Genomic DNA, 17,943 nt, shown 5'->3' with positions numbered 1-17,943 from the left:
CTATTCTAGCTTTTCTATTTCTTTTCTATTATTTTCTGCTCTATTCTATTATATTCTATTTTTTAATTTACTATTCTATTTTATTGTATTCTTTTCTATTCTATTCCTTTATTTTCTCTTCTATTCTCTTTTATGCTATTCTATTCTGTGTTATTGTATTGTAGGAACCATCATCTTATTTCACTTTTATTTCTTACTGTATTTGTTGCAATATGTTCATTTCTAATTCATTTTAAAATTTGCGTAATTTGTTTTTTTATAGTTTATTTAGTTGAACTGTGTTACTATTGTTTTTCAGAAATCCGGATACAGCCGAATAACGAAACTGTTGTCCGAATTTCAATTCATAACAAAATAAATCAGACATGTTTAATGCAGAATTTATTGTGAACAATACAATACGTGTCATAGCAGGAGTACACACCTTTGTTGCCTCAATATCCTAATAGTGATGACAGGATAATGTGAACTTCCAAATTAATGTGAATTTCTTAAATATTGGTTCAAATTAGTAACAGGGCTTGTAAAAAGGTATGTGATATACCTAAATCTAGTCCAAACTGGATGAAAAAAAATGTGATCAATGAGGGGACAGTGCTTAATGTGGTCTGTGTGTTATCATTGCAGAGTAGGAATTTATTATTTATTTATTTATTTCAGGTACTTATATAGTGCTGTCAATTTACGCAGCGCTTTACATATATATTGTACATTCACATCAGTCCCTAACCCTCAAGGGGCGTACAATCTAAGGAATTTATGGCTTAAAGTGCTGCTAAACCCACAACAGTAAAATCAGTCTGTAAATGCAGTAAAGCATGCTTGTTATACTCACTGTGGAACCTAAGGGGTTACTCCTCTGCATTGTGTAAAAACAGTTTGATCCTGACTTCTCTGATCCTCCCCTTCTTCCAGTGCCCCCCTCTTATCTCCTGTTGGACATATTGTGTGGAGTCACTCTGCACATGCTCAGTTTGGTGTGTATTGCTAGAGAGGTTTTTTTGTTCTTGAGAAAGTGTATGTGATCAGCACAGGGCCAAGCAGCACTGTGCAGACAGAAGGTCAGGAGTTATACAGCAATCCGGGAATAATGAAAACTCCTCCTACAAGCTTTAACATGTGCTTTGATGAACACTGATAGAAGTTACAGGACTGCTCTAACTGCTGATGAGAAAAGGTATTTAGCAATTTATATTTACTAAAATAATTGCATTTCTAGGTTCTGTGTACTGCGGGAGACCGGATATAGTGACTGCAGGGCCCTGGGCTTAGTAACAATTTAAGTGACAGTGGCTTAGTGGTTAGCACTTCCGCCTGGCAGTACTAGGGTCGTTGGTTTGAATCCCAACCATGGCATCACCTGCCTGGAGTTTGCAAGTTCTCCTTGTGCCTGTGTGGGTTTCCTCTGGGTACTCCAGTTTCCTCCCACACTCCAAAGACATGCTGGTAGGTTAATTGGCTCCTGTCTAAATTGGCCCTAATATGTGTATGTATGAATGTGAGTTAGCGACCTTAGATTGTACACCCCTTGAGGGTTAGGGACTGATGTGAATGTACAATATATATATATATATGTAAAGCGCTGTGTAAAATTTACGGCGCTATATAGGTACCTGAAATAAATAAGTAACTTTCCTAATTGACATGTCTGTGCTAAACGTCCATGCTTTGCATTGTTATACTGTTCCATTGTGCTATCACATTCTGCATTGCAGATAACTGCAAAAGTTGGAGACAGCAACTGCATTTGTCTTTTCAAAACTAATGGGATTTCACCGGCTGTAACAGAAACTTGGCTCTGTACTTCTGAAGAACATAGAGGTGTTCTAGATAGTTTGTCTCTGTTTTTTCCCTTTACAGCACTTGTTATACATACAGATGGAGTACATCTCAGTACACTAAAGCTGTCTAACTACACAGACACACTATTTGCCTTGATTAAAAATTGAACAGCACCCCACCTCAATCCTTGTGAAGACATTGAGATGTGTGACATCTGCGTATTGTCAAAATGTGTCACTTGCTTCCTGTAGATGTTTAAATATACAAACTGTTGCTAAAAATGAAGGAAACAAGAACGCTGCATATTGCAACAGCTCAAATATTGCTGGAGTTTAGTCTTTTCCAGCACAGAGTTATTTTTAGTAGGATAAATCAGATGTTTCTATATATGTGTATATGTAGACAGCTCTATAAATCACGGGTGTCAAACTGGTGGCCCTGCAGCTGTTGCCAAACTACAAGGCCCATGAGGCATTGCAAGATTGACAGTTGCAAGCATGGCTCCCAAAGGCAGAGGCATGATGGGACTTGTAGTTTTACACCCCTGCTATAAAGGGATGTTGGCCCCATATCACCATAATTTCAGTAATACAAGTAGGTGTTGGATAGGATCATACAAGAAAGATACAGTATATGTATAATACACATCACCAGCGCTATGTGATAAACGATACTAGACCCTTAATGTGAATAAAATAACTAAATAAATGCAATTATTAAATCAAGTGTATTTCGACAAATCTCAGCTGCAGTTCAAAATTGGTATTTTACTTTAATTAACTAATTACCCTCCAGAGGATTTAACCCCCCCCCCCCCCCCTCCTGACCAGGCAGTTTATTACGATACGGCACTGCATTACTTTAACCTCGACGGTATTCCCGAGTGTAGCTCGGGGTGAAATTTCAGTACCAAGAGCGGTAACCCCGAGCTACACTCGGGCTTACCGTGCGGTGTTGCTCAGGGAGTCCCTGCAGCACTTACCTTGTCCTTGGCTCCCGCGATGTGTCCCCTGCAGCGTCCCCGGCCATCTCCTCCGGCCGATGCCGGCACCTGGCTTCCGTGTTCCGGTCCCTGTGACGTCGGGGCGTAAATGATTATTATATAGTATAACATTGCTGTTTCAATGCATTTCACATATATTTTGTCCCTACTGCTTTTTCCTGTGCCCTGCCTGCATTTTGACTGTTCTTTCTGCCTGGAAACTTAGAAAAGTCCATGGCGTCCAAAAAGCGTCCCTTTACGTCAAAAGCGGTTTTAGACCGGCTAGAGAACAGCGATAGTAAATCAGAACCACTTGCAGAATTGAGTGATAATGATTTGTGGGGAAATTTGTCATCAGACACTGAAAACGATTCTGCGACTGAGCTCAGTGATGTGCAAACTTGGCGCTCTATTTCACATTTCAGTGTTTTTGGTTTGATTATATTATTGAATTACATTTATTATTATTATTTTTTATGATTATTTATTAAATTATAATTTATGATTTCGTGTTTCAAGTTTTATCATATCCAGAATGTTTACTAGACTCTTGTGCGGACAGATTTCAGTGAGTTATTCCTAAAAATTACAGCCTACAATAAAAAAACTACATATTTCCATGCAAAAAAATGGTACCGCTTTCAGCACAAAAAATCGGAAATAATCATACCGCTAGGGAGGTTAACTGTCAATTGTGCGGTCATGCAATTCTGCACCCAAATTAAATTTATGTCCTTTTTTTCCCACACATGAAGCTTTCTTTTGGTTGTATTTGATCGCCTGTACATGTTTTATTTTTTACGCTATAAACAAAAAAAAAACAATATTTTTGACTTTTTGCTATAAAACATATCCAGTAAAAAAAAAAAAAAATGAAAAAAATCAAATTTCATCATAAATTTAGGCCAAAATTTATTCTGCTACATGTTTTCGCTAAAAAAAATCTCAATACGTGTAAATTAATTGGTTTACGTGAAAATGATGCCGTCTACAAATGGTGGTATATATTCTGTAATTTTTCTTTTATACTAGTAATGACGGCGATCAGCAACATAGCGGGATTGCGGTGGGCATTCTGACACTGGGGGGGGGGAACTGACTTGGTGTCACTGACATCCCCAGTGACACCAATACAGTGATCAGTGCTAATAAAAAGCACTGACATTGTACCAATGACATGAAGCAGGGAAGGGTTCACATCTGGGGCGATCAAAGGGTTAACTGTGTGCTGTGTGTGCTTTACTGTGTAAGCATGCTGCTTTGTATTGATCTGCTATGCAGAGCAATAGAAATCAGCGTGCTGGAGCTAACAGGGGAGAGATCTGTATTGTTTACATACTGACCTCTCCCCCATCAGTGATATTCGGCAATCAGCGAGTGCCAGAAGGGCATCACCAGTCGGGACCTGTTGATCGACAGCTAAAGCCGCCAGTGCGGACCTACCCGGCAATACGAAAGCACACATATATATACGTGATTTTGTGCAGCCCTGCCACCCTGTAGCAGTAGTTCTGATATAGGGCAGTTGGGAAGTGGTTAAAGTGAATCTAAAGTTCTAAAGGCTCCCAGTTTTATTAACTTCATGCATTCTCTGCATGAAAGTAAAAAATATTCTGTGTGTAGCAGGACCCCCTAACACTTACCTGAGCACCATCCCAATCCCTTGATGTCCATGAGAGCCTTGGTTCTGTGGGGACTCTCACTCCTGTTTGGCTAAGGAAGCAGCATTCACATTAACATCTTTTGTTAATGCACAAGGGGACAAAGTTCCACTGACCACCAGCACAAGGGGGTAGATTTCCACTGACCACCCAGCACAAGGGGACAAAGTTCCACTGACCACCGGCACAAGGGGGCAAAGTTCCATTGACCACCAGCACCAGGGGGCAAAGTTGCACTGACTGCCAGCACAAGGGGGCAAAGTTTCACTGACCACCAGCACAAGGGGGACAAAGTTCCACTGACAGCCAGCACAAGGGGACAAAGTTCCACTGACCACCAGCACTAGGGATCAAAGTTCCCCTGACCGCCAGCACAAGGGGCAAAGTTTCACTGACCGCCAGCACAAGGGGGCAAAGTTCCACTGACCGCCAGCACAAGGGAGCAAAGTTCCACTGACCGCCAGCACAAGGGAGCAAAGTTCCACTGACAGCCAGCACAAGGGAGCAAAGTTTCCCTGACCACCAGCACAAGGGGACAAAGTTCCACTGACAGCCAGCACAGGGGAACAAAGTTCCACTGACCATCAGCACAAGGGGGCAAAGTTCCACTGACTGCAAACACAAGGGGACAAAGTTCCACTGACAGCCAGCACAAGAGGGCAACGTTCCACTGACCGCCAACACAAGGGCACAAAGCTCCACTGACCACCAGCACAAGGGGACAAAGTTCTACTGACAGCCAGCACAAGAGGGCTAAAATCTTGTGTTAATAAAAACAAATGTATTAAAACTCACACCAATCCAATATATACTGTACGTATATCCTTGGCAGTGCACTGACCGGCCATGCAAATACTCGGATGAGTCGCGGCTCATGACATCATCGCCTGATGCGGCTACTCCTTTCTGAGCATGCACATTGGCCCCTTTGTGCGCTATTATCCAATGCTCGACTGCTGGGGCGATTTGCCTCACATGCCGACAGAGAGGGATCTTTGTACCCACTGCGGCACGAGTGCCATAGGTTCGCCACCACTGCTTTAGTAGCTTTGTGTTATATAGCATGTAATGAGAGTTTTTCATAGTCTGGGTTTATTGACACTTTAATGAAAGTAAAGCAGGACACTGATAATAAAGAACAATTGGCTACCATAATTGTGCCAGCTTGTTGCCATATTCTTTTGTTTGAGGTGCTTTGAAGACCTTTGAATGCTACAGATGCATTCCTAGTGCCAGCTTTTAGTCTTCTAGTATATAAGGTCTAACCCTGCAGATTAGCTTTGAGACATTTCCATTAATTCACTTACTTATAAATGGAATTTTGCATTTCTTAGCCATAACAGATTATGTCCTTCAATCTGTTTCACCTAAAATTATAATCAAGTGATTTATTTCACCTCTACCATTGGAAGTATCACTCTCTGACTTTACTAGCCAATAAAATGATGCAAAGTGCTTAATACGATGTTTCCAAGGCAAGACACCTATACCAAGCATTACACTTGCCATCAGCTCTGTGACAGAGGAGTAATTTGTGGCCTCTGATTAATAGACTTTTCTATATTGCAGTTAGGTGAAAGCCACTGCAGTTGCTATAAAATTCATTTTTAGCAGAAGGCATCTCTTTCATTCAGTATGATACTGGACATGATGGTATTGAATTAACAGACGGCACCCGAGCATCATGGCAATTAATTTAACAGCCTTAAAGCTAGTATTATAAGTCTTCATCTAAACAATGCAGTGCACTTTTACATTTTTTAACCACTTGCGCCCTGGAAGGTTTTACCCACTTCATGACCAGGGCATTTTTTGCTATTCAGCACTGTGCTACTCTAACTGGCAGTTGTGTCATGCAACACTGTACCCAAATGAAGTTGAATATGATTTTTTTCAGAGAGAGCTTTTTTTGGTGGTATTTGATCATTTGTTTTTTTTATTATTATATAAACAAAAAAGACAGAAAATTTGGAAAAAAAACAATATTTTTTACTTTTTGCTATAAAACATATCCAATAAAAAAAAAACAATTTTCTTCATAAATTTAGTATTCTGCTACATGTCTTTGGTAAAAAAAAATCCCAATAAGTGTATATTGATTGGTTTGTGTGAAAGTTATAGCGTCTACAAAATATGGTATATATATTGGAATTTTTATTTATTTTTTTTATACTAGTAATAGTGGTGATCAGTAACAGGGGCGGACTGACAACTCATGGGGCCCCCGGGCAAAACTCAAAAAAGCCTATGAAAAAGGTACCAGGGGCATCTCATGGGGCCTCCTACTGACCCCCGGCCCTCGGGCAGTGCCCCAGTTTCCAAATGGTCAGTCCACCCCTGATCAGTAACTTATAGTGGGACTGTGATAGTCCAGCGGACAATATGACTTTAACTGACACTGAGTGGGAACTGACTAACTGTCACTGTACTAATGACATCGGCTGGTAAAGGGTTAACATCTAGGAGCAATCAAAGGTTTAACTGTGTGTCTAACAATGTGTAATGTGGGTAATTTGTGCTGCTTTTACTTCTAGACAGGGGCGGACTGACAACTCATGGGGCCCCCGGGCAATAGGGGATCATGGGGCCCCTGTGTCCTTGCCCTAACTCAAAAAAGCCTATGAAAAAGGTACCAGGGGCATCTCATGGGGCCCCCTACTAACCCCAGGCCCTCGGGCAGTGCCCGAGTTTCCAAATGGTCAGTTCGCCCCTGCTTCTAGATGTGTGTTTTATTTCTCCCTGCTTTGCAGGGAGACAAAACAAACACATCACTGCTCCCATGTACAGAGCCCTGTGCTCTTAGTAAACATAGGGCTCTCTGTACTATCATTCACTTAGCCAATCAGCAGGTCCTGGCCATAAATCATGGGTTGGACATGCTAACTAACTTGTGCTGTAGCGAATGACAGTACAAATCAGGCAGCGGGCACGCGCGCATGCTCCCTACCCAGAAGTGCTGCTTCATGTACATGTACGTAATCCAGTGCAGTGGGGCAGCTCTGCCTCAGCAAAAGTGTGGTAGATGGTCTGCAAGCGGTTATAAGGGTTGTTCATATTTTTCAATATCTATCATATGCTATGAGCCTCTCTGAACAATCCATGAATCTACTACATATTTTCCTTGTAAATTACCTTGACAAACGTGCTCAGACGTAATTTCTTTGTAGAAAGCTATTGGGGTTGAGGCTGTTTAGTAAACATGGTCAAACTGTGTTCACTTTTAACACCCAATTATATGTAAGGGAAATTGAAAAAGCATTCACATCTCATGGTGACCATTTACAATTTCTACATACAGATGTACCTCAGTTAATGTAATTTTCGGTTTACGAATGACAATCCATGCCTCGGTTGGAAACCACGTTTCGGTTTACAAGTTTTTTGCAATACGAAACATCCCAGAGAACGCATTAAATTCGTAAACCAAGGTACACCTGTAGTTGGTAAAGTTCAATAAAGCACTACACTTGACCATCCAGGTCATGAGTGTGTGTGCTTGTGTTTACGTCACTACCATTATCCATGTTCCTGTGCTAAGAAACACATTTAAAGGGTATTTTTTTTATTTATCTACACTCCCCACTGACACCACCAACTGTGGAAGGAAATCCACATCTTTACCACTCTAACAGTAAAAGACCCCTTACGCAGTTTACGATTGAACTGTTGCTCACCCAACGTTGTTAGGTGTCCTCGTGTCTTTTTTAGAGGCCCAAGATTAAAAAATGTCCTCCCAGTGCTAGCGTAAATATATTTGTATATTATGGTCGTATCCCCTCTCTTCTCCAGAGAGAATACTTTTAATGTTTATAATTGCTCCTCATAACTGAGATCCTCCAACTCTCTCATTACTTTTGTTGCCTTTCTCTGGACTCTCTCCAGTTCAAGCACATCCTTCCTGAGGATTGTAACATTGACTTCATTGTGCTAGAGGAGCCTCTGCAGGAATTACCAGCAAGTAATAGTGGTCACAAAATCTTTAACTTTGTCACCAGAAGAGGAGCAAAGCACGAATCCCCACAGTGGGAGCATATATAACAATTTTAATATGACATAGTTTGGGTTTGTAAAAAAAAACAAAGTCTAGTTGGAGTTATACCTTAAGAGTCAACCCAATTCAGAAAAACACCTGAAAAGGAGAATATAATCATTTTGGATAGACTATAGCACGTGTAGCTCTCTTTCAGTTACTCATGTGTCTCTGCCTGAAATTTGAGAGTCATCCTATAATGGATGAATCCATCCTCTGACTCATTTATTTGTGAATTGTAATTTTATCTTGAGCTATTTAACTTTGCATATAACAAGTGGGAAAGAGAAACAGGAAAAATATATGAAAAGGAGCCAAGAGCTTCACCTGCTGGATGCCTGTAAAAATATATAATAGTCATATGCATTATTTCTTATTTGCTTGCCTAAAAATAAAAAAAGAAAGAATTTTTTTTAGTCTTGCCCCTTATAAATATATTAATAAAGCATACATAATGCATTTTCTTTTACGTTTGCATTTGCCTTTCTTAACCACTTCCCAACCGGCCGTTGCATATAAACGGTCGGACGGTGGCAGTGCAGGGTCGGGTGGCCGTTTATAAACGGCCTCCCCGCACCCTGCTTGTGCGCGCTCCCTCAGAGCGCGCAGCACCGCGATCCAGTGCCCGCTGTGTCCTCCGGACACAGTGAAACACCGATCGTCGGACAGGACCTCTGCACGAGGTCCCGATCATGTGATCACTGATTGGCCAATCAGTGATCACATGCAAAGTAGTAAGCAAGATGTCACTTGTGACAGCATTGCTTACTACGTGTGAAATCTGTGAATGATCACAGAGGTCACATGGTACAAGGCTATTCACAACAGCCTGGTACCATGTGACAAGCTGTGACCAATCACAGCTCTCACAGTATTTCTCAATGGCTGCAAGAATGCACACAGAGAGAAAGAGAAATGATTGCTTTTACATCTTATATGGGTGTAAAAGCAATCAGTGTAAAAAAGAAAAAAAAATCTTCATCACCCCCCACAAGTAGTACAGTGTCACCATGGTGACACTGTACTGCTAGGTGACAGTATGTAAAAAAAAAATTAAATTAAAAAATAATAATATAAAAAAATAAAATAAAAATGTAAAAAAAAAATGTTTAAAAATTATAATTTTTGGTTATAAACTAATTTGGATTTTTTTTTTACTAAAAAGATAACGGAATAAATTTTGGCAAAGATTTATGATGAAATATTATTTATTTGCAAAATTTTATAAAAAAAACACTTTTTTCAAAATTTTTGGACATTTCATTTAAATAGCAAAAAAAAATAAAAATCCCAGCAGTGAATAAATACCACCAAAATAAATCTTTATCTGTCTCAAAAAAATGGTAAAAAATTCATTTGGGTACAGTGTTGCATGACCGCACAATTGTCATTCAAAGTGTGATAGCGCTGAAAGCTGAAAATTGGACTGGTCAAGAAGGGGGTAAAAGTGTCCGGACTGGAAGTAGTTAATCATTGTATCCCCTTCTGAACTTTAGTATTGTCAGCCTAGCAGATGGTAGGAAATGCCATAACCCTTTCTATTTGATTCCTGGGCACACCTATCAAGTGTTTCAGGTCTATGACAATTTAACTTCTGTGCCTATGTGTTGCATTTACTAACATGCCTGACCAAGGTGTCCTGAGTGGCCCCAAAGCATTGCACCTTACCACTGTGATGTGATCTTCTCAATAAACCTTTAGACATTATTTTGATGATGTACAGTGTGCTAGCGATGTATACTTTGATTCATGGTGTCACCAGTCGTGAGCTGGTATCTGCTAAAGCACCAGTATACTCTACGGCACGGGTGTCAAACTGGGGGCCCTCCAGCTGTTGCCAAACTACAAGTCCCACGAGGCATTGCAAGATGGACAGTTACAAGCATGACTTCCAAAGGCAGAGGCATGATGGGACTTGTAGTTTCGCAACAGCTGGAGGGCTGCCAGTTTGACACCCTTGTTCTATGGCCTTTCCAGGAACCTGTGTGATGTTGTATCCAGTAAACTGCAAAAACATATAAGATCAGCACATCAGATCAATCGACTCATAACTATAATTAAACTGGTTGTAAACCCTTACTCAATAAAGTGACTGGCCTCAGGTGATACACAGAGATGAAACACATAATCCAATATAAGTTGCACCCGTTTATCTGCAGCAATCACTCCTCTGCATCTATTTGCAGTGAACAGAATTTACAGTTCATAGCATTTCTGATTGTCAGAAGGCAGAGGGTGAGGATCTGATGTCAACTCCTGCACAGCATAGAGCAGGGAAATGAGTGTAATCTGAGATCTAAATGGAGGGCGTGGACACACCCCCTCTACACAGTCATATAGGGAAGCATGCACAGCTGAGACTATCTATCACCCGTTGTGTGCTGGAGCTCACTTCCCCCATCCCCCTGGATCCCTTGGAGTCAGCATAACCTGGTAGAAGTAAGTCATGCAGATAGCAGAGGAAGGAGACAGCTGACAGAAATCACACTAAGTGATTTGGATTGAGTCAAGTACACACAATAGAAGGATATGCTTTTTCATTTTTCATTTTAGAGCTTTACAACTACTTTAAGTCCAGGATAGACTTAAAGTGATACTAAACCCACAACAGTAAAATCAGTCTGTATATGCAGTAAAGCATGCTTGTTATACTCACTGTGGAACCTAAGGGGTTAATTCTCTGCATTGTCTAAAAAGGATGTTTGATCCTCCCCTTCTGCTACTGTCTACAATCCATCTGCTGATATAAGAGAGCCTTGTGGGCAAGCTGTACATGCTCAGTTTGGTGTGTATTGCTACAGTTGTGTTTTGTTTTTTTCATGGGAGTGTGTATGTGATTAGCACAGGGCCAATAGGCACTATCCAGACAGAGGGTCAGAGGTTATGCAGCCTCATAGAATAATCAGGGGAGAAAGAAAACTCCTACAAGCTTTAACCAGTGCTCTGTTGGATACTGATAGAAGTCACAAGACTGCTCTAACTGCTGATGAGAAAAGGTATTTAGCAGGTTTTATTTACTAAAATAATTGTTTTCCATGTTGTGTGTACTGTGGGAGACCAGATATAGTGAATGCAGGGTCCGGGGAGACCAGATATAGTGAATGCAGGATCCGGGGAGACCAGATATAGTGAATGCAGGGTCCGGGGAGACCAGATATAGTGAATGCAGGATCCGGGGAGACCAGATATAGTGAATGCAGGGTCCGAGGAGACCAGATATAGTGAATGCAGGGTCCAAGGAGACCAGATATAGTGAATGCAGGATCCGGGGAGACCAGATATAGTGAATGCAGGGTCCGAGGAGACCAGATATAGTGAATGCAGGGTCCAAGGAGACCAGATATAGTGAATGCAGGATCTGGGGAGACCAGATATAGTGAATGCAGGGTCCGGGGAGACCAGATATAGTGAATGCAGGGTCCTGGGAGACCAGATATAGTGAATGCAGGGTCCGGGGAGACCAGATATAGTGAATGCAGGGCCCGGGGAGACCAGATATAGTGAATGCAGGGTCCGGGGTTTAGTAACACTTTAACCTTGTCATTGTGTTTACTTCAGTAAATCAAGATTTCATTTTTATTTAACTGATTGTATGTGCTGATCTTGTATAATAGTCAGCCATGGAGGAGGTGCTGTGCCTTGATCTTGCACTTAGTTCAGTGGTCAGTGAAATAAAGAACCTGTGAATGAGCTGTCTGTCCTTACTGCACATTAACAAATGGTAGAATATTCCAGTAAATTGGATAACCCGCATATACAGTTCAAATAAAATCCCTGTCTGCCTGATTCCATGCGAAGTAATAACTGGACAAGGTGTTTATTCTTCGCCGATTGTAATTCTAATCTTTAAAAGGCAATTGGTATTTCTCAGCGTGCTTTCTTACTTGGAGCATAGTGTATAGCACCCTCTAAAACACATATATGAATGAGCCATGTCTCGTAAACATGGACTGCGGCAATGTGTTTTCTTACTGCTGACAAAAGCAGTTTGTTTTGTCTGCTAAATGCATAGTACAGCATGCTCAGTGCAATTTCAATCTGCTCCATCTCTGAGAAATGGGTTTCTGATGGGTGAAAGGCGACATAAAAGAAAAAAAAAAGTGTTGACGCTTTGTCATAAAGAGATTTTTGATTTATTATGCGGTATGTCTTTGGTAATATCTCAGCATGTTCCCTCTGATTTTTGTATAGTTTTTAAAGAGTGTTTGTTTGTATGAAATACTCCAGCCACATCTTGTTAGGAGATTGAGAGGAACCCTAGGGATATATGGAAGCAAATCGGCAATGAGATAGAATTTTGCTGGTAAGGTTTGTGGACTTTACAAATGCATTTCTGTTAAGCAGTGACATATTTATCACCACTGTACTACTAAAACTTCACATCCCCATGGCTATGTGCAAAAAGTTAAATAAATCACCATATAAACAGCAAAAGGAATATTATGATTACATCTAGAAATGCATGGTATATATATAAAAAAAAAATATATATATATATATACAGTATATATATATATAGTATACACACACTATATACTGTGTATACACTGTATATCAGCCATTCTCAACCAGGGTTCGATGGAACCCTAAGGGTCCTCATGGCAAGAGGTTCCTTGTCCCTTCCATTTGATGGTGCCTCCATAATTCTGGGGCCAACAACACTTGGCAGAGTCAGAACCATAGCATTAATGATATGTTTACCTAACTGTAAGGGTGGTAATCTGACCACTGCTGTAGGCGAGGGAGAGCATTTTTCCCACTGTTGACCAATATAATTGACATTTTTTTTACTGATTACCAATGAGTTGGTTGTAGCAAGACTTTAAAATTATTTTAAGGGTTCCTCAGGGGTAAAACAGTTGAGAAAGGCCCATCAGGTATGATATATGCATACTAATATTGTGCCAAGCTGAATCAATTTTACTATCCAATACAGATCATTCTTGGAGTTTAGATTTAAAATAAGTGTATAAATTCATATGAACTAAGAAAGCGGGTTTATGTCACCATCTATAAAAGGAGAAGTATCTGCAGGCAAAAAATGATCTCTGCATGTCTGACCACTTCTTTAGTTCCATGATATACTTTTGAATAAAAGCAAAACAGGGTGAAACACGAATTTATTTAAAAGCATATAGATGCATACTCACAAACCAAAGGGGGATAAAAACAGAGAATAAGAGTCCATAATAACAGTCCAACTGACGGTAGACCCTTGGTGAAGTAGGCTAATGCGTTTCGGGAGACGTACTCCCTTCTTCAGAGCTAAAATGTAGGCCTGTTATTCCAACATTTATAAGGCACAAAATGGTTTAAGAGGACTGGAACACACCCCCTCACATGACAACCCAATCAGGGCTGAGCCATTCAGGTCCACCTCCAGCAAAAATGTCACAGCGAAAAAATGGTGATGCGCATATGAACATGAATGGACAACCAGAACGCTTTTTTTTTTGTTTTGTTTTGTTTTTTTTCCCCATTTTATCATGCCCTTTGCCCCAAGTGTTCTGGTTGTCCATTCATGTTCATACGGCATCACCATTTTTTCGCTGTGACATTTTTGCTGGAGGTGGACCTGATTGGCTCAGCCCTGATTGGGTTGTCATGTGAGGGGGTGTGTTCCAGTCCTCTTAAACCATTTTGTGCCTTAAAAATGTTGGAATAGCAGGCCTACATTTTAGCTCTGAAGAAGGGAGTACGTCCCCCGAAACACGTTAGGCTACCTCACCAAGGGTCTACTGTTGCTTTAGGCTGTTATTATGGACTCTTCTTCTCTGTTTTTATCCCCCTTTGGTTTTTGAGTATACATGTATATGCTTTTAAATAAATTTGTGTTTCACCATGGTAATGCACGAGGAGAGTGCGCCCTGTACTTTTGTGAGGTCAGACAATGATGTCGGATGAGACTTGCAGTCTTTGCTCTAATTCATTCCAAAGGTGTTCTTTCAGGTTGAGGCCAGTCAAGTTCCTCCACCCCAAACTCGCTCATCCATGTATTTATGGACCTTGCTATGTGCACTGGTACACAGTCATGTTGGAACACGAAGGGGCCATCCCCAAACTGTTCCCACAAAGTTGGGAGCATGAAATTGTTAAAAATGTCTTGGTATGCTGATGCCTTAAGAGTTCCCTTCACTGGAACTAAGGGGCCAAGACCAAACCCTGAAAAACAACCCCACACCATAATCCCCCCTCCACCAAACTACACTTGGCACAATGGAGTCAGGCAAGCACTGTTCTCCTGGCAACTGCCAAAACCAAACACCTCCATCGGATTGCCAGACAGAGAAGCCTCATTCGCCACTCCAGGGAACACGTCTCCACTGCTCTAGAGTCCCATGGTGGCGTGCTTTACACCACTGCATCCGATGCTTTGCATTGCACTTGGTGATATAAAGCTTGGATGCAGCTGCTCGGCCATGGAAACCTATTCCATGAAGCTCTCTAAGCACTGTTGTTGTGTTAGTCTGAAGGCCACATGAAGTTTGGAGGTCTTTAACTATTGACTCTGCAGACAGTTGGCGACTTCTGCGCACTGTGCACTTCAGCATGCGCTGACCCCACTCTGTCATTTTACGTGGCCTACCACTTTGTGGCTGAGTTGCTGTTGTTCCCAGTTACTTCCACTTTGTTATAATACCGCTAAAAGTTGACCGTGGAGTATTTAGTTGCAAGGAAATGTCATGAATGGACTTATTTCACACATAGCAACCTATCATGGAAAGCACGCTTGAAATCTGTGAGCTCCTGAAAGTGACCCATTCTTTCACAAATGTTTGTAGAAGCAGTCTGCATGCCTAGGTGCTTGGTTTTATACACCTGTTGCCATGGAGGTGATTGGAACACCTGAATCCAATGATTTCGAAGGGTGTCCCAATACTTTTGGCAATAGTGTGTGTGTATATATATATATATATATATATATATATATAAGGTTCTCCTATATATTGCAGGTTTGACCTCATCCAAGTAAATTTGTCTCGTTTCATCCCTCTAAATTACATCAAGGGCTGAAATGGCAGGGGCAACTAAACTCGTATAAAGGTTGTTAAAGTTATCACTTATTCAATATAGCTGATAGGAGTAATAAAGTGTGAAATTTATTTCCCAAAACTGACAGTTGCAGCATTTGTCAATAATAGAAGTCATTGATTGTTTGGTCACGGCGACAGATTCCAACTGACCTCAGCATCCTTTAATGTGGATTAATGGCTTAATCCTTACAGTAATAGCAGCAAATAGATGCAAAAAAAATCGAGAAATACACGTCGTTCTTCCACATATTCTTTTTCTTAATCAACTTTGCTCTGTAGACTGATGTGCGCTCAAGATGCAGATTTTCATTCACCTGATGTATTCACCCCAGTCATTCTCCATTTCCATTTCATTTAGATCTAAAGGTTGGCTTCCAAGTGAATCTATCAAGGTTGAATAAGAATAAAGAAAAATGGCCAGGAAACATAGTGAAGTGTTTACACAATGATCCACATTCATAAGGGTTAATTCTTTGTCAGTGGAAAGAAAAAATAAATACAGTTTTACATTCTCGGCTTTGTCAACTGTGAAAAACACAATCTTGGCTAAAATCAATTTTAGTCTAAGCTTACATGTATAGCTCACAGCTGTCTGGATTTTGACAGATTGGGATACTTATTTCTCACAATAAAAAAATGCGTAAAGCACTAGTTCCTCCCAATTAATTAATAATATGTAATACTGTAAAATACTTAGTATGCTTTTACATAAATATATATATATATATATATATATATATATATATACGCACTCACCAGCCACTTTATCACATTCCCCTGTTCAATTGCTTGATAACACAAATTGCTAATCAGTCAATCACATGGCAGCAACTCAATGCATTTATGGCATTCAGAAGATGACTTGCTGAAGTTTAAACTGAGCATCGGAATAGGGAAGAAAGGGGATTTAAGTGAGTTTGAACATGGCATGGTTGTTGGTGCCAAATGGGCTGGTCTGAGTATTTCAAAAATTGCTGATCTACTTGGATTTTTACGCACACCCATCTCTAGGGTTTACAGAAAATGGTCCGAAAAAGAGAAAATATCCAGTGAGGGCAGCTGTGTGAACGAAAATGCCTTGTTGATGTCAAAGGTCAGAGGACAATGGGCAGACTTGTTTGAAATGAAAGAAAGGCAACAGTAACTCATGTCAATATGGACCTTGTTGAGTCTATGCCATGAAGAAATAGTGTATACAGTATATATTATAACATTCAGTTTCTTCTGGCACAGTGATCTTAGATATGTGCACGCCAGAAATGTTAATTTCGGATGTATTGATTAATTGAAGAATTTTGTTTCATCATATTCATTATGTTGAACCAATTTGTTTCCTATTTTTGTGGTACTGGAGGATTCACAAAATTTTGTAGTTTTTCCAGAAGATTACAATATCTTCAATATATTGTCGAATCCGATGAATTTGAATCATAAAAATTCAATATTTTTGGATGTTAGTCCAACTGACCAAGAGAAATGGCTTGAGCTGACTGGACGATATTGACTGGGGCTATGTGCATCTGAATTAATAAATGGAATGAAATTTGGATCTATTCATTATCAGAATCCAAATTATCAAATGAATTGTAAAATTGAATTCATTTCCCCATGGGCTTGAACTACTGTTGCACCATTTGACATCATCTGAATGAAACAAATGCATTTATTAATTATTTTATAACTTTTTTTTTCATATTTATTGCCATTCATTTCTGTGTCCATTTGGGGATTTGGATACATCCCAATCTCAGAATATGAAATGTTTGTCCAAAAAATGAATCAAAACGAAACGAATTGCACATGTAAATCCTGTTAAAGTGGTTCTAAAGGCTTAAGGTGTTTTTTAGTTTAATGCATTCTTAGATCTAGCAGATGGATTAGCCGATTTAGATTTGACTAACAAATTAAAGCTGAAATTCAGATAACACTTTATAAGCAGATTACCACTGAATCACCAGGTGAAAGTAAATGAAGAACAAGTCTAAAAAAAAGGAAAATAATGCAGCCATCACATCTAAAAATTTGTAAGCTGCAAAATGTATTATTTTTTTTTTCGGGGGGGAGGGGTTAATACTGCTTTAAGGTTTTGGTGGAGTTTTCATGGATGCAATTAAACACAAACGTATTGTAAAAATACACAAGCAGAGGTTACTTTATTCCCATCTGCAAAGCAAATTATGAATAGGAAAAGGCAGCTAAAATTATATAAAGTCTTCACTTTTTTCTGTAAAAGTCAAGTCCTGCTCTACAGTATCTCACCTCCTGAGTCTCCGTTTGGACAGTGGGGTAGCCCATCATATTAATGAACCAATAAGGAGACTTATGAGGCAGGAGATGGTAGCGTCAAGGTTAACTTTCATGGCACAGTTGAAATAGTATAAGCTGCCAATATATTTGGATCATTTAATCATTTTTAAGTTTGGCTTTCACTGAAGTAGCCTCTGTTATGCATGT

The 17,943-nt window shown here is 40.0% G+C and overlaps 1 protein-coding gene across 2 annotated transcripts in view; it reads left to right on the top strand.

The window, feature by feature from the left end:
* NTRK3 (neurotrophic receptor tyrosine kinase 3) overlaps nt 1-17,943 on the top strand; it is a 979,065-nt gene that overhangs the window by 894,658 nt on the left and 66,464 nt on the right. The gene's annotated exons all lie outside the window — the stretch shown is intronic.

Source organism: Staurois parvus, unplaced genomic scaffold (genome assembly GCF_062004578.1).
Source record: "Staurois parvus isolate SC_StPar_1 unplaced genomic scaffold, SC_StPar_1.0 ptg000432l, whole genome shotgun sequence".
Taxonomy (NCBI): domain Eukaryota; kingdom Metazoa; phylum Chordata; class Amphibia; order Anura; family Ranidae; genus Staurois; species Staurois parvus.
This window is presented reverse-complemented; position numbering and strand designations above follow the sequence as displayed.